Source organism: Trachypithecus francoisi, unplaced genomic scaffold, assembly GCF_009764315.1.
Source record: "Trachypithecus francoisi isolate TF-2019V2 unplaced genomic scaffold, Tfra_2.0 Lachesis_group8, whole genome shotgun sequence".
Classification (NCBI taxonomy): Eukaryota; Metazoa; Chordata; class Mammalia; order Primates; family Cercopithecidae; genus Trachypithecus; species Trachypithecus francoisi.
In genome coordinates, this window is record NW_022681473.1 from 51,216,134 (window position 1) to 51,239,068 (window position 22,935).

The following is a 22,935-nucleotide window of genomic DNA, read 5'->3' on the forward strand; positions in this document are numbered from 1 at the left end:
TTAGCTCAGTGTCATGGGCCTGAAGGCAATTAATATAAGCTTTTTGATGATGTTGAACTTTCTGGAAGCTCCAGGCATTTTCTTTCAGTCATCCTAGTGTCTTAATGTGATAAAAGGTTAATTGATTTTTATATATTAATCACCCATCAGATGTTCAATGTGAAATTCAGTTCCAGTTCCACCAACCATATGACCTTGGGCAGGTTACTTCACTTCTATGAACCTCAGTTTCCATACCAGTTAAAGTAAGAATAGTAAAGTCATCTGCACAGACTTTGTCCAGTAATTAACTGGAATTCCAGGGCAAAAGGTTGTATATACTCCTAAAGGTCTATTCAGTCACATTTTTTTTTAAAACATGTACCACGGTCTTGGGACTACTAAAAGAATAACACATGGTCCCTGTTCACTCCAAATTCACAAGCCAGTGGGCAGAAACAGATATAAGCAAGCAAGTAGCTATAATACATTTAGGTATCTCCGAGTTCTTCGAGGACAGCGGGGAGAGAGGGAATCAATATTGATTTAGGATCTAACATGTGAGTTTGAAAAATCCTTAAGAAGAGTCGTCCTGGGGTGTGTTCATATGTGTATCTCCATAAGCTCATACTTATTTTGGACTTAGCGTTCTCCATGGCCTGGTTCTCCAGATGTCTGACTTTTCTTTAGTAAGTACCAGGAAGCCAATCCCGACTAACTGCATCCCTGAGAACAGTTGAGAATGCTGATGACCATTTAACACATTCTGAAACCATCAGCCAAATCTGGGGCCGGATAAATGTGCAAAGAAGGGCTCCCTGTTGACCCTTCCCCTGCATGCTTTTCCCAGCCCTCCTGTCTCCTGCTGCCCAGTAACTTGTTGCCGTGGGAGACAAGTGTACTTAGTGTGACAAGTCACATTGCACCCTGGGCCTCTTCAATACCATGTCAGGCTGACCCCAATGCTACGCCAACTCCACCAAATTATTGAGGACAGAATGCATTTGTGTTTAAATGCAGCACACATCTCTGTGAGATCTTCCCTTGAATAATCATATTGTCTTTTCCCCTCCTTACAGGAGCCTGCAGAGGGATGGATCTTGCCTGGCTGACACCTCTGTGGGTGCCTGGGTTGATTCCTCTGCTGCCACCCCCATCCCCTGGGTGCCACGTTCCAAACCCACCCAAAGACCAGACAGATGGGCCCCTTTCGTGATGAGACAAGAGACACTTGCAGAATATAAATCACCACCCCGCATTAGGCTCCCCAACAGCACTAGAAATGGAAGTGGAAGAGACACACAGAATCCAGCTTTTAAGACTTCAGTTGTTAATGTCAATGGATGGAATTCATGTAAAAGGAGGCAAACAGGCTTGTTTCTGCAGTTTGGCCTGACATTTTTTTTTTTTTTTCTTCCCAGCAGAGATAAATTGTGACATTTGGCAGCCCTTAAAATGTATCACATGCCTTTGTAATGATTTGCTTATAGAGTTTTTATGGATAATAACAACAACTAATATTTATTGAGCACTAACTACATGTCAAGCAACTAATACATGTTTATGTCATTTAATCCTTATATCAACTCTATGAAATAGGTTCTTGGATTAACCTCTCTTTATAGATTAGGCATGTGAAGCGTAGGAAGTGTGACTCATTTGCCCAAGGTCACACGGTAAGTGGAGGAGGTAGCACTCAAACCCAGGATATCTAACTCCAGATGACACACTGTTAACTCTTGTGTGTTATACTGTTGCTAGAGAGGCAGCCTGGGAGAGCAACTAAGTGTGATGGTTCTCTGCCACTTACCAGCCGCCTGACCTTGGGATGGTTACTTAAGTTCTCTGCAGAATGAGGATGATAATAGTATCTACCTCATAGGGTAGTATTAGTAGTCAAGGATTTGATACATAGAAAACATTTAGTATCATGCTTGGCTTAGAGTATGTTAGCTATTTGTATAGACAGTAATCCCCTCCAGTTTAGGGTCCATATCTCAGTCCTCTTTGAATCTTTACTCCCAACACATAGCACAGTGCAAAGTCCACAGTAGAAATGGATTCAACATTACTAGAATAAATTAGGAGATTAAATATTCTACAAGATAGTTAAAATGAAACCTTATTTTTATAAGTGATTTATTATTTACAAAGTGCTGTCATTTAGTTTAATTTGGTATAAGGTTTGTTTTTAAGTTAAAACACCAAGAAAATTGGACTCAGCAATTCCACTGCTAGGTGTATATGTATACACAAGAGAAATAAAAACATACGTTTGTACAAAAACTTGCTCATGATTGTTCATAGCAGCATTATTCATAACAGTCAAAAGGTAGAAAAAACCCAAGTGCCTATCAACTGATGAATGGATAAACCAAGTGTGGTATAGCTATACATTGGAATATTACTTGGCCATAAAAAGGAATGAAGTACTGAAACATGCCACAACATGGATGAACCTTGAAAACATTGTGCCTAGTGAAAGAGCCCATTACAAAAGGCCACATATTTTAAGATTTTATTTTTATGAAATGTTCAGAATAGGTAAATCTATGGAGAGAGAAAGTAGATTAGTCATTACTTAGGGTTAGGTGTATGGGGGTGTTTAGGAAGGGATTGATTACTAAACAATATGAGGTTTCTTTCAGGGTGATGAAAATGTTCTAAGATCGATTGTGGCACTGATCACACAATCCTATGGATGTATGATAAACTCTTGAATTATATACTTTAAGTGGGTGAATTGTATGGTGTGTGAGTTAAAAAAGGCTTTTACCAAGAAAAAAAAGTCAAACAAGTGGTAAGTCTCCAAATCAGAAGCTCAACACTGGTGCACTTGGCAGTCTCACCAGACTCCCCATTCTGCCCAAGCACTAATTAGGCAGCCTTGGCCACCTGCACAGGACACAGCCTCAGCAAGGCAGCCCAAGGATGGATGAATAGACCATTAATTTATGGTTATTCTTCTATTCAAGTCCAGTTGCCCCTACTGTTTCTTTTTAATTTTGCTTTTTGTCTAGCTCTATTGGACGGGATAAAAGGTTGGTAGGTTGACCAACCCAATGCAGAAATGTGAGATATAAGATGAAGCCTGGTCTTTCTCAATACTAAATGAAGGTTCCCAAGCCGGAAATCAAGGCCAGATGAGTCTAAATATCAAGTCTATTTATCATTTGTAAGTCTCTCTCCTCCCCATGATCTTGTCTCAGAAACAAATAAAGCCCGATGTTCTCATACTCAATGCATCCTTTGTTTTAATGATGTTTTTCAAAAACTTAAGCAATTGCTGGTGGAAGGGAGAGAAGTCAGGATTCTAATTAAGTTGCCCCAGTTTGAAATTTATAGAAGATTGCCAAAGGATTCCAACACTGTAGGTATTTGAAAGTGAAGACAGAGGAGAAATGATGCTTGTAATTCATGAGAGTAGCTATGAAGGTATGTAATTATGACTGAAACGGAAATACAATTTTATCACTTAGAAATCTTGTTCTTTGCTCTACTTTTCACTGGCAATGCTATATATAGACATACTCTCAAGGGAAATTCCTTGGGTAGAAGTCGAAAAATAAAAATTATACTTTCTCTTTTCCTGTTAGTACTATTCATGTAAACTCCAATAAATATTCATTTATTTAGGGACATAGAGAAGATTTACAGATGTGTTGATTTCGGTAAATGATTAGTGCTGACTTTCATTGAGTGCTCTTAGCTTGTCACAGTTTTTAAATCTCACCTAATCCCTGAAGCTATCCTATGCGGTGTGGGGGGGGGGTACTATTTTTAAAATATTATTATTATTCTATTTTGCAGATGAAAACAATAAGGCACAGAGAAGTTAAGTAACTTGCCCAGGGTCTTGCACCTTGTGTAAGAAATGGAGCTTAGATTTAAACCCCATCTGATTCCAGAGCCATTTTAATTATTATCATATTCTGACTCTTCAGTAAATTGACATGTCGTAAACTGGTTCCAGCCAACCAGGTGACTGCATTCTTCATGGGGTTTGGAAAAAAACCAGCTGTGGGGCAGGAGGCTATAAAACAGGCTGATGTGCTCAAGCTGATTAAATTCCTGTAGTCCAGGCTGGGCGCAGTGGCTCAAGCTTGTAATCCCAGCATCTTGGGAGGCCAAGGTGGGCAGATCACTTGAAGTCAGCAGTTCGAGACCAGCCTAGCCTGTCTCTACTAAAAGTACAAAAACCTTGATTTTTACTCCTGATGCTTCTCCTTTAAGAGTAGAATATGTTAGAACGTTGAAACAAAATATTATTATACAAAAGAATATCATTTTGTTTGAAATAAGTATTGTCATTTCCTTTACTTTATCCATGTGTCCTAGGTGCCTTTGTATGCAAGGCAGTGTCCTCAGCCAGCCACGTGGTGGTATGCGCCAGGGATGTTGCACGTGCTATTCCCTCGCCTGGTATACCCTGCCCTCCCCCTACTCCCCACTACTTTGCTAACATCTACTCAAATATAACTTAAAATATTAACTTAAAATATCGATTTCCAGAGAAGCTTTTCCTGAACTCCCCTTCTCTCACCCTTTTTAAATATATTATCGTATCCTTTTACATTTTCCTTTCATAGCACCTTCCTGGCTTGTAAGCAAATGTGTAATTAGCTATTAAACTTCTGTCTCCCCTGCTAAGATACAAGTTCCATGAGGTCAGGGCTTGGGCCTAGCCTATCTTGTTCATTACTGTTTCTCCTGTGTGTAGCAGAGAATTTGTAATGCTTAATGTTTGAACAGTGAATGAACAAATGAAGGAGACATCAGTTTTGGTGTCATGTTACTTATATTTTAGGAGTGTTGTATACAAGCATGTATCTACAGGATGGGAAATGGGTTTAGGAGAAGGAGCTCATCAGAGAAGAGGCTTATCAAGGCCATAACATTTGAGTTGGCCCTTGGAAGGTGGGCCAGCAATTCAGAGGGAGAGCCCAAGGGTGAAGCACAGAGCCAGGCAAGCAGAGCCAGCTGAGTAAATTGCTGTGGTGTATTATACTTACTTAGGAAATAAAATAAGAAAAGAGCAAAATAGAAAATGCTTTCTTTTTTCATCCAGAAGCACTTAGATATAGATTATCTTTTGGGACCTAAAGACAAGTAGAATTGCTTAGCTTTAAGATAGCTGTCTTTATGCGTTGATGAAAATTATAAAAGCTGAGATGCAAAATAGAAGCTGTGCCTTTGACCCATAGACCATTCCTCACTGGGAAGAAACAAAAAGAGCCATGAATTTCTGAGAATAGATGGGTAAGGTGTTTCCTTTGTTCTTCTGCCTTATGCTGTTTTTCTACTCCCAATGAGAAGGATGAGGTTGCAGATTTTCTTAGCTTAGTCATGAAGTCTCTTTAAAATCCAGTACTTCACTTTTTAAGCTCAAAATCAATAGAAGAAATCACACAAAGATCAATAGGTTCGACTCCATAAAAATTAAAATTATGTCAAAACCCCTCATGACCCAAATTAAAGGTGAACAATAAACCAAGAAAAATATTCACCACAACTCTGATGGCCAAATCCAGTTCAGTTCAGTTCAACATGTACCACTTGTGCATTCCTAGGTTCCTAGAACCATGAGGTCCTGAGAGCTGTAACGCTCAGTAAGACATCATGTCTGTTCTTAGAGCTCTGCTGACAGGGTGGCACATAAAAGCTGACCATTCCGATGCAATGCTGTAAGTGGTAAGGTTGTGATATACGCACAAGGAGAAAAGAGGAAGGAAGAGCATCTGATCTAGCCTGGGGCTCAGAGAAGGATCCCTGAAGAGAGGCCTTGGACTAATAAAAGTTGAGTAGGAGTTATCCAAGGCAACAAGGAGGAGAGGAGGAGGATATTTAAGACAATGAGAAAAATTAATAAAGACATAGAAATGCGAAACATCTTGGTATGTATGTGTATGTTGGGGTGGTTACAAATTCTTCAGAGTTCTGGAATAAAGTGTGAAATTTGGAGTGATGGGAATAAGGCTGCTCAGGTAAACATATAAATTTATAAAAGTTTTTACTTTATCCTACAGCTGACGGGCAGCCATCAGAAGATCTAACAAGGGCCTGGACTGGGTGATTTTAAGGCAAATCTTGCAAGTCAAGGAACTAGTTAGGATAGGATTGGGTACAGTTTATCGTGTTAATGGCTTTAGATTGGTGAGTGCAGTGAGGTTAGGATGCTGATGTGAGTTTTAATGAGTATGCTTAGTTTTGATAATTTAACTGTTTAGCTGATCCACAGCCTCACCTTGCAAGGCGTGGTATTTCCTGGAGCAGGCAATTAAGCTGTTTTTTCTTAGTCTCGAGGTTGTTTATCACAGGCCCAGGAAGTGTGCATGGTTTGAGCATTTTTAATGTAGAGACAGGAAATTACGTTGGTTTTGTTGCAGAAAACTATTCAAGACTGACTTGCTTCAGCACTCAACCGTCAAGCCACTACTCCCCACCCATGTCACTGCATTTTTGGCTGAATAAATCAGACTTTGAAACAAAGCATTTGAGAAATAGGGTTATTGTGATCCTGGGGATTGCCTGGTTGGGAGGAATGAATGAATTCTGGAGTTAGACCAACAGCTTTGGGGAGAGGCTGAGGGTTCCCACCTGTGGGGATGGAGTGTGGTTTCACATGCAGAGAGTTGAAGAAGATGGAGAAACAGGAGTGTTGACCTCAAGATGAAAGGAGAAAACCTTGGGTAAGACACAGTGGGTCCTCTGGGAAGGTGTAGTATAATAAAAATGTATTTGATCTTTGTCTCCAGTTCTTGGCACAGGGCTCCTAAAACCCTTGGAATTTCCCGAGTGACAGAAGTGTCCTTTGTTAGTCATAACAAGCCCCTTCCAACACATCTGAGTCAATGCTAATGAGGTCACTCGAATTGGGATCCCTAGATAATTTCAGTATATAGGGCTGGTCCTTAGAAACCCCAAATAACCAAATACACGATTAGAGGGTGGGAACTCTCAGCACTACCCCTCCAACCCTCCTGACCTCTGGGGAGAAGCGGAGGTCTGAAGATTGGGTTGTAAAAACTCCTGAACAAGGAGGTTCAGAGAGCTTCCAGGGTATTGAGCATATAGAAGTGCTGGGAGGATGGAGACAGACTGGAAGCTCTGTGCTCCTCCCCCATGCCTTGCCCTTTGCATGTCTTCTACTTGACTGCTCTTGCACTGTATTCCTTCGTAATAAACCAGTAATAGTAAGTACAGTGCTTCCCAGAATTCTGTGAGTTGTTCTAGCAAATTAGCAAACCTGAAGAGGGAGTTGGAACCACTGAATTTATAGCAGGTCCTTCAGAAATATAGATGGAAACCTGGGCCTTGTGACTGGCATCTGAAGTGGGGGCAGTCTTCTGGGCCTGAGCCCTTAACCTGTGGAAACTGCACTAACCGTGGACAGTTAGTCTCAGAATTGAATTGAATTGCTGAACACCCAGTTAGTGTAGTGGAATTGGAGACTTGGTGGTGTTGGAAAAGACAGCACGCACTGGGTGTTAGGGAAAAAACAGAGAAGGGTTTAACATTTTTTGTTGTTCTTCTTCCTTACCATCTGAGTCATTTTCAGCGTACTATTAAACAGTTCTCTTCATTTATAGAGATACTTTTTAGACATCTCATCATGGAGCTTTGAAAGTGAGGTGCTGGGAATTAGAGGTTTGAGGAGCAAAGGGAAACGTGTTCTTTGCAACACCATCCATCTGCTGAGCTGCGTGTGGCGTGGGGGCATCGCTGGGCAGAGGGAAGGAATGGGGGAGGCAGGAGGAGCAGCACCATATCCACGTAGCTGGCATGTGGATGCCAAGAACAAGCTCTTCCCCTGCCCCAGATATGTTAGAGGAAGAAGACCCTTGAAGAGAGCAAGCTCACACTTGGGTTGCCTTTTGTGTTACTGGAAAAAATAAACAAATTTAAAACCAAGAAGAGATATTAAGAGAGCACTATTCTAATTCTCTGCATATTTTATGCAGGGAGGCAGAAAGAACTAGACTAAAAAGAGTAAAATTATCTACAAGATCCTTAATTGATAAAGGAAGAAGAACTCATTTAATTGGTGGCTGTCTTAAATAATGTGCATTGGAAATTGTATAATCTAAAGTAGCATGCAGAGCAAGAAAAGTAACCAAGGAAATAAGGAAGTAGTCAAGAAAAGTTCCATAAATTAAATCATAGTTTGAAAGGATAAAGTCATGTTAACATTCATTACCATATTTTAATTTCATGGTGATTAAAATTATAATGTAGCATGTATTACCACTTAATTGATCTGCCAACATCAAGAATTTGCAAGTTTCTTTTTGTTCTCCGAAGTCATAAACTATCTATTCTTCGATGCATAATTTCGGGGGTAATTTTAAACCATAAATATTTCTCTTTATTAAAATTCTCAGGAAATTAGAACCTCGATTGCTATTTATTTATATCTCCTTTGGTGAGAGGCCAGGAAATTCATTTTCTTGCATTTTGAAATGTACAAAATTAAAGTGCTAAAGAATATTATCTATTAATCTTCATGCTTCCTTTTATGACAGTTTTACAGTTTAATCACAATGCTCAGAGATCTGAGGGTGACAAGCCAAGCTGTGTCCCTTTAAAAATGGGTGTTTTTTTTTTTTTCATATAGGAAACTCTCCTTGTTGAGGATGCAGACAGATCCATCCCACTGCTGAGCTCTGGCTACCCTTTCCAGGACAGGATTATAATCCCGTGACACCAGTCTCCAGAGACCTGGTGATATTCAAGGTCTTCATCCCTCTCTGGGCACCCCTACCTAACACTCAACCCTTAGATGAGATGATGTCCTCGTGCTGCCCTTCTGCCGACCCTTCCCTGCAATCAGACCTGACCTCTAAGAATGCAGCTCCCCCCAGCCTGATATAGCTCATCCCTCATCGGGTGCATCTGTGCCTAGCTATCCTGGTTCTGAGGAAGTAAATAGGACACATATGTCACTGTGGAGCCTCATGAGTCTCTTTAGATAAAAATAAATTTGGAAAATTGCAAAACCCTCCAGAGACAATACCTTCCTAATGATTTCTGCCTTCTTTGACACCTCATTGCACTGATTAATGGTCATTCAAATTGACCACCTGGCATAGCTCATTGTCAAAATAAAAAAGAACATATTTTAAAAACTCAGGTGCTGTCTCGTGTGGTAGAATCCTGGTGTGTGTGCGCGTGCACACAAGCAGGTTTACAACAATGACAAACGGATGCAGCATCTGAATCCTAAAATTTATTGGTGGCCCCCACTCTTTGTCTATGTTCCTTAGTACCATAGTTCTTAGGACTTCAAATAATTAGTCCCCACAATTAGCTCTCACATCAGCCAAAATTGTTAGGCTAAGGCTGGTCAAATATTTTAAGCCAAATAAAAGTGGAGAATTGTTCTTCTAGAGTCCTTTGTCATAGGCTACCCTGAGAGGTTAAAAGGAAGAAAATTAGGTGTCAACAGAAGCACCCTTTTTTACAATATCGTTACAAGCTATGAGCAAAGAAAAGAAACCTACTTTGGATGCCAAGTCTCAATATGGATTCCATCACTCCCCCTAAATTCTTTTTATCTGGCTCTGATGGGGTTTATAATTGAACACACACACAACTCATATATGACAACACCACTCATAGTTCTGTAGCAGAGTTAGGAAATATTTGAATGTGAGAAACAGAAACCCACTCAAAATGATACAACTCCAGAAGGAAAGCTCAATGGAAACAGATAGTGAATGTATGTCAGATCCCAAGGGCTTAACAGAGAGTCAACATTCATTAAAGCCAAGAACCAAGGGTAAGGGGCTACACAGTCCCCCAACCCTCCCCTCTATAGTCCAGCTCCAGCAGGTTCAGGAGCAGAGCCCAAGCTTCTGCTCCACCTGACTTGCAAGTTCCAGCATCTCAGATGGACTAAGTATCTCAGTCTCTAGTTGAAGTCCGACAGGGAGACAGAGAGAGAGGATTGAATTGGTCACTGGACTGGATCCTCTTGGGTCACAAATCTCAGAATTTTGAGTGGGGCAGTTTTAGGTAGAGTGGCATCTCAGCAACATTGATTAATATCTATTTAACAAACAAGATCTCTGGTCAAGAGAGGCTCTGTGGTATTCCCACTTTGAAAACTTACTTCAAGTGGAAAGAGTACCAGGATCTATATGAAGAGGGCCAGACATTTCACAAAGGGCCATTGAGAGGGGTATTACATGAGAACACATGGGAGAGAAGGTGTTAGGACCTGAAATTAGAAAAGAAAGTGCAACAAAGACTGTAGAGAGCAATTCTAACCTTGGGATGAAGGTAAGTACAGAACTATGAAGGCTGATGTGGGACTCTGAAAAATGGGAACTGACCAGATTAAGGTTACAGACCAGGAAGACAGGCTTTGGGGGAGGAGTAAGGATTCAGTCAAATGGCTAACTATATCATCATCTCAGCAACAAACATATATCCTCTCACTTAATCCTTACAACAAATCTCTCACTTAGCTAAAGGTGACAGTGTGGTGATTACTCACCCTGCCTCTGGTGTCTGAATGCCTGGGTACAAATTCTAGCCCTGCCACTTCCTAGCTCTGTAACTTTGGGCCACAAATTTTTCTCTTCATGCCTAAAATCCTTATCTGCAAAATCTCAGCAAAGGATTAACAGTAACTCAGCTGCCAAGTCTGGGGTTAAACAAGATGGGGAGGGAAAGAGAGAACTAACTTTTCCTGAGTACTCTATTAGGATCCAAAGCATATGCACATGTTTTTACATCCCAGTACGTTCTCAAACCCTGAGATAAACTATGAGATCTTAGGGGGATCACTCTGCCTTCATTCTTCCCAACTCTTTCAATTACTTTCATTGTCTATTGTGCAGCTCATGTGAATATTCTAATAGCATAAAACTGATCATGCCTCTGCATTATTAGGTTTGGTGGTTTCTCATCATCTACAAGATCAAATCCTAACACTTTAATTGGGCATGTGCTGTGCTTCCCAAACAGCCTCAGCCTACTTCATAGCCTCATATTATTCTTTCTCACCCCCTCCACCCTGTCCTTTCTCAATGATTTTGCTCTTCCATACCTCTATTTGTTCAGTTTGTATGTTTTTGAACATACATTAGCCTTTGTCTTCATTGCCCACCTTCCCATCTCTCCTCCCCAATTTGTAAAAGTTTATTGATCATTCAAGATCAAGGTCAAATACCTCTTTCAAATTCAAAATCTAGGTCAAATGTCCATGACTTCTAGGGGCTGGTTAATTGCCCCCTCCTAATACTCCAAATGTATCTCCATTATAGCAGTTTATCACATTCTATTAATTCAGCCTTCTACCTGGCTCTTTCTCATTGCTCACAAGGATCTAGAGGGCAGACCTCGGCTTCTTCCTCTCTACATCTCCAGGGTCTCCCACAGTTCCTGCTCTAGGGTAGGCTTGTAATCAGTGCTTGTTGAATGAATGTGATCACTGAAGCTTTCACACACACGGTTGGTCTTAATTGGTATTTTGCAAGAATTATATTCCACCCCCTAGTTGAGGCGTGCTCATGTTTAGACACAGAAGAAGAAAACATGGAATATTGTTGCTGTGGAAACTAACTTGGAAAATGACTTTCTTTTCTTCTTTATATAAATGTACAAGTCGTATCTCATGGCTAAGTGGTCTATGAGTACTTACACAATGACACAGAAAGCCTCAAGCCTGCTCCCAACGCGTTCTGTGGCAGTTAGCAATGCAGACCATGGAACACGCTCCATGTGCCATTCTAGCATATAATCTTTCTCACTTTGATGCCCAGTTGCTGGGTTAAATATTGTTTTCGGTCTATTCTACAATAAAATTATTGCACTTCGGTGGATTTCTGTTTCAAGATTTTAAATGTTTTAAAACCACACAATATAACAATTTTCAAAAGAAAAAGACACTTACCTATTATTTTTAAAAGTTCCTTTCAAAAGCCTGTACTCTGTCCTAGTATTTGGGATCAGCCCACGTGGAAAGCTTCTCTAAAGATTCTACAGGAATATATTCTATTTCTTCATATGTTTTCCTACAAGAAAGGTACTAAAAGTAATAGCACAATACTTCGCATTTGTGATATTTTCTTCTGACCAATTATCTTACTAGAAGAAACCTGTGGGAATTTTATTACTTTGCTCACCTTTGTGGACCAAAGACTATTTTCATGTATGAAAACCTCCATGTCCTGTTTGATCTCTGCGGTCCTATAACTTGACTTTTACCATGTTGATAAATTTCTTGGCTTTCAATCAAAACTGCAGTGTCAGCCCAAGTAGCCTTACTTTAAAGATTGTAAAAATGGGAGGGAGGGTTCTCATTTTAACCTGTGTAGGACACTTCATACTAGCATTTTTAAGGAGGCTTCATGACAGTATTCAAGATTTCTTCATGTACTTTCACACAGCAGGGATGTCTCGTGTAATAAATGTATAACCCACAGGTAAGCTGATTTGGCAAAGGGTCCCAGATGTTACACAAATAGGCCTCCTGACGCTGGGAACTGGGAAATGCCTATGGTTGTCTCGTCATTCAGCTGTGGAGAAAACAGTGTGAAAGGAAAATTAAAATCTCAGGACTCCGAAACTCACTATGCCAAAGGGAAAAGTCAAACTTGGGGACTGAGTCAAGACAAACTGCCTCCCATTTTGTTCTTAAATATAAAAGGCTACATACCTCCCTCACAATTTGCTCACAAGGCAATTCCTTGTAGGCCCCAAGATCTTTGCCCTAAATCAGTTCTGTTGAATTTCACCCTGATAATGTAAATTAACAGCTTATGTTCACAGATACGGAACCAAGGACAGAACCAGAAGTCATCTCTCCACTCACCTGAGATGAATGCATGTTTGACTGCTTCCTCTACTCTATGTTTACTTTATGTTATGTAACAATGCAGATTCACAGAGCATGAGATGAATGCATAATTGACTCTTCCTCGATCCCCTCCTTTCACATGTAAAACGTGGATTCAGTGAAGGCCGATCAAAGACTCAAAACAATGACACTGCTTCCCCCTTTTTATCTAGCCTTCCCCATCTTTTTTTCACTTCTCTTTCCCCTACTGCCCGCTCTTTCCCCTTTAAATGTCAAAGTTCCCAAACCTCTTTGGAAAAAGTACAGATCACAGATGTTCCTGTGGTTTCTGTTCCTTTTTCTTGGGTATGTCCTCAACCTTGGCAAAATAAACCTCTAAAATCATTGTGACTCACCTCAGTCATTTTCTTTGATTTGCATCAGAAAAGATAAAATTTAACTCATGGCATTGTTAAAAAGATAAATTAGGCCAGGCGTGGTAGCTCACGCCTGTAATCCCAGCACTTTGGGAGGCCGAGGCAGGTGGATCATGAGGTCAGGAGATCCAGACCATCTTGGCTAACACGGTGAAACCCTGTCTCTACTAAAAATACAAAAAATTAGCTGGGCGTGGTGGCGGGTGCCTGTAGTCCCAGCTACTTGGGAGGCTAAGGGCCACAGAGCCTGGGCCACAGAGCGAGACTCCATCTCAAAAAAAAAAAAAAAAAAAAGAAACAAAAAAGAGAAGAAAAAAAGAAAAATTAGACAGTACATATGGGTAATGTAAGGTTCCTTGGGGTTCTGTCTTTTTGTCTTTGCATGCTCTATGCTAGCCCTGGGTGACCTCATCTGCATGTGTTTGGGATACACACACAACATACACACACACACACACACACACACACACACTTTGTTTTGTGTGGGTGTATGTATTGTGTGTGTATCCCAAATATGCACAGTTCAGATTTCACCCAGGGGTTTAAGATGCACACACTCAACTGTACAGTTTGGATTTTCCACAGTCACCTTGAGCACAATATATGCAAAACTAAACTCACCCTTGGCCTTACCAAATCAGCTTCTCTTCCTGCATCTCCATTTTGGTAAGTGGCACTGTCAGCCACCTGTGTGTCTAAGCCAGAAACCAGGGACCCTCAATTCCCTTCACACTCTTTGCCCACCTGTTATTTCCAATCACTCACTAAGACTTGCTGATTCTAAATCCAAATATAACCAGTATATATATGTATATCTCTCTCACAGTTTTTATATATCTCTCACATTTTATATTTCTCACATTTTATATATATACATGTATACTATATATACACACACACATATATATACACACACACACACAAGTATATATACACCCCATGGAATACTACTCAGCCATAAAAAGGAATGAAATAATGGCATTCACAGCAATCTGGAAGAAATCGGAGACTAATATGCTAAGTGAAGTAATTCAGGAATGGAAAATCAATAACATGGGTCACATGTTATTAAAGAGGAGACAGACAACTCAAATACTGTTGTTTGGAGTCTCAGGCTACATATATATGAGTCTATTCTCACACTGCCATAAAGAAATGCCTGAGACTGGGTAATTTGTAAAGAAAAGAGGTTTAATGGGATCATTGTTTTGGAGTCTGTATAGGAACCATAGTGGCTTCTGCTTCTGGAGAGGCCTCAGGAAACTTACAATTATGGCAGAAGGTGAAGGGGAAGCAGGCATGTCTTACATGGCCAGAGCAGGAGAAAGCGAACAGTGAGGAGGTGCCACACACTTAAACAACCAGATCTCAGGATAATTCACTCACTCACTCTCATGAGAATGGCACCGAGGGCTGGTATTAACCCATTCATGAAGGGCCATCACCATGGTCCAATTACCTCCCACCAGGCCCCAACTTCAGCACTGGGGATGACAATTCAACATGAGATTTGGTTGGGACATAGAGCCAAACCATATCACAGGCCTAAGTGATATGTGCTTTCTACCACAGTATTCTTAAAGCAAGGAAAGAGAGGTCTGAAGAGGCAAGATGACCCTAGTGCTCAATGACATTTTTAAGATTTTCTCCATGGTCAGATTAAGAGGACCTAAAACAGGTGAGCATTTAATATATGAGAAAATGTATATGAAAGTGCACAGTAAATTATAAAATGTTGCCTAAATATTGGGTCATTTACTGATTAGATCAACGAGGTTAAAAAATAAAATAGTCTGAGAAGATGGATGTAATTGTACAGTATTACACATTACATTTTAATGGCTACCAAACATATCAAAGTATTTCACCTGCTTTGTCAGCTGTTTCATTGATTCTTTGTTGCTGATTCTAGCAGAGCTAACACATTGACCACAAATTTGTACAAGGAAAATGTGCGGGAAAATTAACTTGCACACAGCGTTTCTTTAAGATTTTTTCAATTATAAAAAAGAATATATAAGTATATTATTGTATAGTATTTGGAAAATATAAAAGAAAATAATGCAAATCACCTGAAAAACTGCCCTTGATAACAAATACTATTAAAATTTTGGTGTTTTTTTCTAACAAATTTAAACCTGTAAGTACATACTGTATACACAGTTTAAAATACCATATCTTCAAATGACATTACTTAGTGACTATTTTTTCATTAGTCTTTAAGAATATTATAATTGGTTATATATTATTTCATTATATAGAACCATGATAATTTATTACCCATTGTTGGACAGTTACGTTGTTACCAAATTTTCACTATACTAAGATTTCTGAAATGAAAGGGATACCTGTTTGGCCACACTTTTGATATTCATCCTTCTTGGAGTAAATTCATAGAAATTGAATTATTAGATCAAAGACTTTGACAATTTTTGATGTTCCTCATAAGGATTGATCAATTGCTTTTCAAAGAATGTGACCTATTTATATGACCCCCTAGCACTGTGTGTAAATATACATCTCACCACACCCTTGCTAGCATTGTCATTTAAAATAGTTGACAATGGGTGAAAGTTGGATGAGAAACAGGATATTTCCATGGTGTCAAAATAAATTCCCACAAGACATTTAATAACCACAGAGAGAAAAATAATTTTATACTAGAAAAATCTGGCAGACACCACGTTAACCAAGAGATCAAAGTTGGTAGCATTGATAATGACACTAATTAACATCATGTTCCTCATAATACAATGAACTTAGAAGGATACAACATCACTTCTGAGATATCCTTGCCAAAAATAGAAAACTTGAATCTAGTAATAGGCAAACATCAGACAAACCCAAACTGAGAGACACACAACGAAATAATCTGTTTTCTTCAAAAATGTCTACATCACTGGCATTTAATATTTTCTGATATTTCTTGTGATTGAATTCCCTTCCCCACTATATTATCTGAATGGTATTTCTGGCATTGAGGAAATCTACTGAATTTTTTACTTTTTTTTTGGTATAACATCATTTTACTTATTATGAATTAATATTAAGAGCTTTCAGCTGGTTCTCTTGCAGTTTTTAAAAGATACATAATCATACTGTCTGAAATTAACAGTAATGTGTCTCTTCCTTTCTGATAATCTTACCTCTTATTTTTGCTTCATATCTTATTGCATCAGATGGAATTTCCAGAACAGTGTTACATGACAATGGAGATATCTAGCATCTCTGCCACTTCCTGGATTTAATGGAAATGATTCTGTTTTTTTGACATTAAAGATGATACAGGCTGTCAATATGAAATATTATATGATAAAGGAAGTATCTTCCTATTCTAGTTTTCTACGAGGATTTTTTTCCAAATCAGGCATGGATGTTGAATTTTTCTGAATACCTTTTTGTCATCTATTGAGATTATCATACAATTTTTTATATTGGAGTTGTTGGACTAATGTCATTATATTAACAGATTTTTCTAACATAAAACTACCCTTGCTTCTCTGGAATAAACCATATTTAGCTGCAGTAGGTTATTCTCTTAATATTTTATTTTGTTATTACTATATTTTGTCCTTTTCCAACTCTGTGGTGGATTTGTATTGCATCAACTTAATTTAGCTGGAACTACATTTCCAGAATTCTCTACGTAGTTCTGGGTTAACTGTGCCACAACCAACAATTGTGTGAGATTAGGAAGATGAATGTGAAGCAGGCGCTGTATTCACTTTACACTCACAAGGCTGGTGCAGCACACAAGGTATTGGTGCTAGGTACCTGCTGTTGCTGTTCTGCTGGCTTGCCTGGTTGGGATGGGATAGCAGCTGGGTCTGTAGCTCCTCTAGATTCTGCAGGGCCAATATCTTCTGCTTCACTGACTCCTGGGCTAGACACACTTCAGCTACATGAGAAAAAGTACCCATTTCTCAAACCAATGCCACTCTATGGAGGCTTGGGGACAGTCAGAAACTGGTGTAGGTTTCAACCTGTCTTTTCAGGTTCCAGTTTTGCTGTCCCCAGTTCATGTCCATCTTTCTTTCCTCATTGCCTGCCTTTCTGATTTCAGGTTCCAGCCTGAAACACAGAAACAACAGTTGTACATAAACATTTAACCAACTCCCACAATTGCATAATATCCAATCTGTATAACATATCCCTTATTTTATATAACCCCTAGTGTTTCTTCTTCTCTTATCAAATCTTGATCAAAACACCATTTGTAAAATTGTTTTAAATATGTTCTGATTATTTTTTGTTGGCTCCATAAGATTCAATCTCTGAGCATCAGGAATGTGGTAGTAGCTTAGCTGGGTGGTTATGGCTCGGGGTATCTCATAAAATTGTAGTTAAGATGTCAGGTGGGGCTGTGGTCATCTGAAGGCTTGACTGGAGCTGGAGGATGTGTTCTAAATGCACTCACATGACCACAGGCAGGAAGCCTCAAGAGTCGAGGCCCCAACTCTATGTGGCCCTTTCCATAGAGTTGCTGGAGCCTCCTACAAAATAGCAGCCAGCCTTCCCCAGAACAAGCAATCCAAAAGAGAATAAGGAGGAAGCTACATGCCTTTGAGTCTCAAAAGTCATACACTATCACCTCTGCCATATTCTGTCCATTCAAAAGGAGTCACTAAGTCCAGCCCACACTCAAGCAGAGGAGAAATAAGCTCCACCTCTTCAAGAGAAGAGTACCCCAAAATTTGTGAACATACCTTAAAACCATCATACTTCCTTGACCTTTGCCCATTTCAGACCTGGGATGGTAATGACTTCCCACTGTGGCTAGTCTTGAATAAATCAATACATACAAATTTCCTAAACCTTTGACCACATCTCTACAAACAATCCCTTCATTATATTACCTATAGAAATCCATTTAAATATAATTCTGTTTCCAGGATTTTAATACAATCCATTAGAACAGGAGGGTGTGTAGTTATATAGCACGTGAATTTCATGGATTGACATACATATGTTAATCAGCTTTTCATTTTTTTCCTAAATAAAACAAATAAATGTGCTACAAAGTTAGCTGGCACTCAGTAACCAGCTAATTCCTCTTTTCCCAGCCCTTCTATGTTATCTCTACATAACAAGGAGGCTGAAAACCTGAGAACTACATCTCTCCCATTTCTTGGCCAGCAGATTTCTGATTTGTAGTCAATTAATGAGAGGTCCTCACTGTGCGATTAGAAGGCAGGAGGAAAACATACGCTAGCTATTATTTCTCCTCCTGCAATGCAGTGGCCTTAGGGCCTTTCCTCCCAGAGACATCCGCCTTAGTATTGCAGGTAACTGTGATCATTGTCAGTGGCTGATTTTTTGCAGTTGCTGACTTGGGAGAGAGTAGCATTTTCTTGATTCTCTGAAAGCTAGCAGGAACCTGAGCACTGTCAGCTATCTTCCCTGATCTATGCTTATTTGACTTAATAACTTAGAAAATAAACAGCAAGTTTTTTTTAAAAAGGCAGAGACATGATGAAATTGCCACTCCAATGGTTTTTGTGTGTTTTTTTCAAGTTTTTTAAGCATATGATTCCCTGTCCTAAATAAGGTTTTACCTAAGATCCCCAGAGTACTTTGTTTTCCTGACCAATATCTGATGAATATAGTAATTGGAAAGAAATAAAAAAACCTGAATCACAATGATTATTTCTCTCTTTTTTTTCTAAAACAAGATCCATTTTGAGATCATCAATCTTATTAGCAGGATCTTCTCTTAAAATTTTAAAATTCTCTCTGTATTTATTATATACTGATCTAAACCTTAATTTTGTTTATTTGCTTTGCCACTCTTCTTAGAAATTAGATTTGCCAGAGATTTTGTCTTTATTTTAAAAATCTAGAAATTAGAATCATATACATTAGAAATATATTTAGCTGCATGGATCGGAAAATGAAACTACCAGTGCGTTAAACAAGTCGGCATTATTTTTCTTACATAATAATAAGCTCAGAGGTGAACGGCTGCTAGCGCAGTTTAACTACTCAACAGTGCCATCAGGGATCTAGAGTCATTCCACTTTTCAGATTGGCTTTCCTCTTCATGTTTGTGGTGTCATGGTCCCAAGATGGTTATTACAATCTCAGATATCAAGGAACTATTCAAAACAGAAAATGCGATTGGAGAAGGTGAAGTGGGCTGCATGGAACCAGCTCTGTCTGTATCCCTTTTTTAACATTAAAGCAAGAGTGTTCCAGGAAGACTCCTCAATCACCTTCCACTCATATCCCAGTGATAAGGTCTATTTTATATGTCCACTTCTAACTACAAGACATTCTAGGGAATTAATTATTTAATTTTCCAGCTCCCATAGAAAAAAAAGATTAGAGAAAATGAAGTTAGGAATTGGCATTAAAAAAATCATTCTCTAATCTATAGTCATACCACCCTGAAAGTGCCCAGTCTCGTCTGATCTTGGAAGTTAAGCAGGGTCAGGCCTCATTAGTACTTGGATGGGAGAAAATAATTCTACAGTCTTCACTATATATAACAATTCTACTATGTTTCTGCTTCTTTTATCTTGCTGTTTATTTTCTAAGTCATCGAGTCAAATAAGGAATATTATTTTATTTTGCTGTTGCTGCTGTTAAATAATGAGATCACTTAATACTATGAATTTATCTATGATGACAGCTTTGACCACATCTCATGAATTTTGATATACTGTATTTTCACTGTGATTTTCTAAATAATATATAATGATACCTTTGATTTCCTCTCTTAGTTTTATGAGAGTGTTTTTTTTTTTTATTTCCATGAGGTTGAGGGATTTTCCTTAAACTTTTATTCTTGATGTCTAGATTCACTGCATTTTACGCAGAAAGATAGTATGATCTCTCCTTTTGGGGATTTATTAAACTTGTTTTTGTGGTCTAGTACAAGATCAGTTTTGTAAATGTTTCCCAACTATTTTGAAAGAAGGTATATTTTTGTTTATAATATCATATATTACCCCATACATGTATTGCTTGAATTCTCTATAATTCCAGGTTTCTGTTTTGGTTTGGTTTGGGTTGGGGTCCTAATTTATCTGCAGAAGTCATTCGAATAATTGTACAACTATCAGTTTCTTATATTTGTAACCCTTTTTTTTCTTTTTCTGGCTTGATGCTTTGCAATTTGGCACTAAAATTTTATGACAATACACTTTCTTATCACTGGACATTGTAGAGATATGGCTGCCTAGATTTTTGATAGGAAGACCTTGTCTTTCTGGACTGCAATTATGAAATGAAGGAGGAACTAAGTAAAGTGTAATGATTTTAATCTTGCTTCTATTACATACTATCTTTGGAACCCTGAGCAAGATACTTAGCCTCTCTGTGCCTCAGTTTCCTCATCTGTACAGTGGGAGAAATAATAGTTTCTACTTTATAGGGTTGTTGAGAGAATTAAATGACAATTCATGCAAAATGTTTAGAGCAGTGTCTTGCACACAGTCAGCATTCAATAAGTGTTAACTACTACTATGGTTTGGATACAAGTTTATTTCCCTACCCTATCCCCAAAGCCTTATGTTGAAATCTGATCCCCGGTGTTGAAGGTAGGGCCTGGTGGGAGGCATTTGGATCACGGGGGCAGATCCTCATGAATGGCTTAGTGCCATTCTCATGGAACTGAGGGAGTTCTCACTCTTAGTTCCCACAAGAGCTAGTTGTGGAAAAGAGACGGGCACCTCCTCCCCTCTCTCTTGCCTCCTCTCTCCTCACCATGTGATCTCTGCATGCTGGCTCCCCTTCCCCTTTCACCACGAGTGGAAGCAGCCTAAAGCCCTCACCAGAAGCAGATACTGGCACCATGCTTCTTGTACAGCTTTCAGAACCATGAGCCAAAGAAACTTCTTTTCTTTACAAATTACCCAGTCTCAAGTATTCCTTTAGAGCAACACAAGTGGACTAAGACAACTATTAATACTATTATTTCTATTATTGCTTTCAGCCTAGCAGACTTATTCTGTTTCTAATATCAGAGCAAGGGTAAGACAAAATCTGCATTCTCAGGCCAATTCTGTTGGCATTGGAGTTGTTAATTTGTCCCAGATTCTAGCAGTAGTTTGTCAGTCCTAGTTTGCAGTTTTTAAAAATGTGCATTTGTTTTATTTTCTTTTTTCATAGAATTGTATCGAGAGGTTTAAGGAGGTTGTGTTAGGGGTTACTAGCCAGCCACCTTTTAAACCAGAACACTTGTATCTAATTTTAAAAATAACCTGCTTCAATGTGGTCCAAGTTAGGTAGAAATTGATGCTATAATTCAATTGCTGTGTAGAAATAACTACTAATCTACTTTTTAGTCCTGGCTGGGCACATTCTTAATGGCCTCAAAAGACTTGAGTGAAATATTTCAGAGAACCTTTTTGTACATAGCAGGAGTACATTGGAGAATTTTGGTCCCTTTTTTTCACATGTCGTGAATTTCAACACTATCTTTCTGAATCATATCTGATTTATTCTCTAAAACTAATCACAGAATCATCTCTAAAATAGCATTTCTGTTCCAATCAGAGCTTCCTTTTAAAAATAATAAGTCGATGGGTATCACACATTTTAAATTGAATATAGACTGCAAAGCAGCCCTCATCCATTAGTTCAACTGACCTTTGAATAACCCAGACCAGAAAAGAATAGGGCCATAAATCGAAGAAGACTCTAAGCCTGACTGGGGCTTGGGGTGCTGTCAGCCCAGGAGTGGAAACAGCAATCGTGTGTGATGTGGGAAAACTTCCACAAGTTTTTGAGGCCACTTCTTCTGAGAAAGGTTGTCTTAAGTGGCTCTTTTCCTCCCAACAGATTTGGGAATATTTGTCATATGAAATTGGATTGTGTCTTTCCTGTTCTTTGTAAGCACTTTTACAAAGAACAAGGTCATAGAGAGGAGTTAATTAACACAGAAAATATATTGTAGGTATAAATCGTCTAATCAATGCTAATAAGTCTACTCTAATTTGAAGGGGAGTATATTTATAAACCCAGAACCTGAGAAAAAAAGGAGGAAAAGTATACTTTTCAGATCCTGGGAGTCTCTCCATTTCTCTCTGCAGAATTTTTCTTAGCGGGGCGCTTCTATGATCAGTTCTTTGACAATCTCTACTACATTCCTACAGCATGCAGAATTGTGAACAACAAAGCATCTCTGTTACTTCACAGTGCCAGCCTCTCCTTCTGAAGCACATGGCTACTATCTTGGTTTCCTTTATAATGACAAAGGAAATTCCCTTTATAATTTTCTTGTTTTCCTAATAATTACTTTTCATTTGCCATTGCTCTATACAAATGGAAATCTCTGGTTAATTGTGGTATCATATCATCACTGTACTATTTCCCACTACTAACACTGCAACTTTAAAAATTATTTCAGGTCTATTTGCATGTACATTACATAATCATTAAGAATAGAGGGTAGTTTGGTTAGAATGGTGGGAGCAGGAGCCAGTAGACTGAAAAGAGAAAGAATTAATTGAAGGTAGATTCTCCTTTCCTGAAGTCTGCTTGTGCTGCAGAGAACCATATGATGTCCAGTTGAGGGGGGATTCTGGGTTAACGGCTGAGTTTGGAGTAATGGGGACCATGGGAGCCTGTCTTTTGGTGAAGGTAAGGACAGCAGGAAGTGGTTGAAGATTTGATGGACTACTTTTGTCACTGTTGTCACATTATGGTAGGTCACTACTCACATGAGGGTGCTCACCTCACCTCTCTCATGGCCCTTTCCATACCCACTACCAGAGATGACAATCAATAGTA

The 22,935-nt window shown here is 39.0% G+C and overlaps 1 long non-coding RNA gene across 1 annotated transcript; it reads left to right on the plus strand.

The window, feature by feature from the left end:
- Window positions 1-5,701: 5,701 nt before the first annotated feature.
- LOC117079900 lies at window positions 5,702-9,104 on the plus strand. The gene is made up of 2 exons (XR_004435648.1): window positions 5,702-5,873; window positions 8,594-9,104. It is a non-coding gene; the product is annotated as an uncharacterized LOC117079900 (long non-coding RNA).
- The last annotated feature ends 13,831 nt before the right edge of the window (window positions 9,105-22,935 follow it).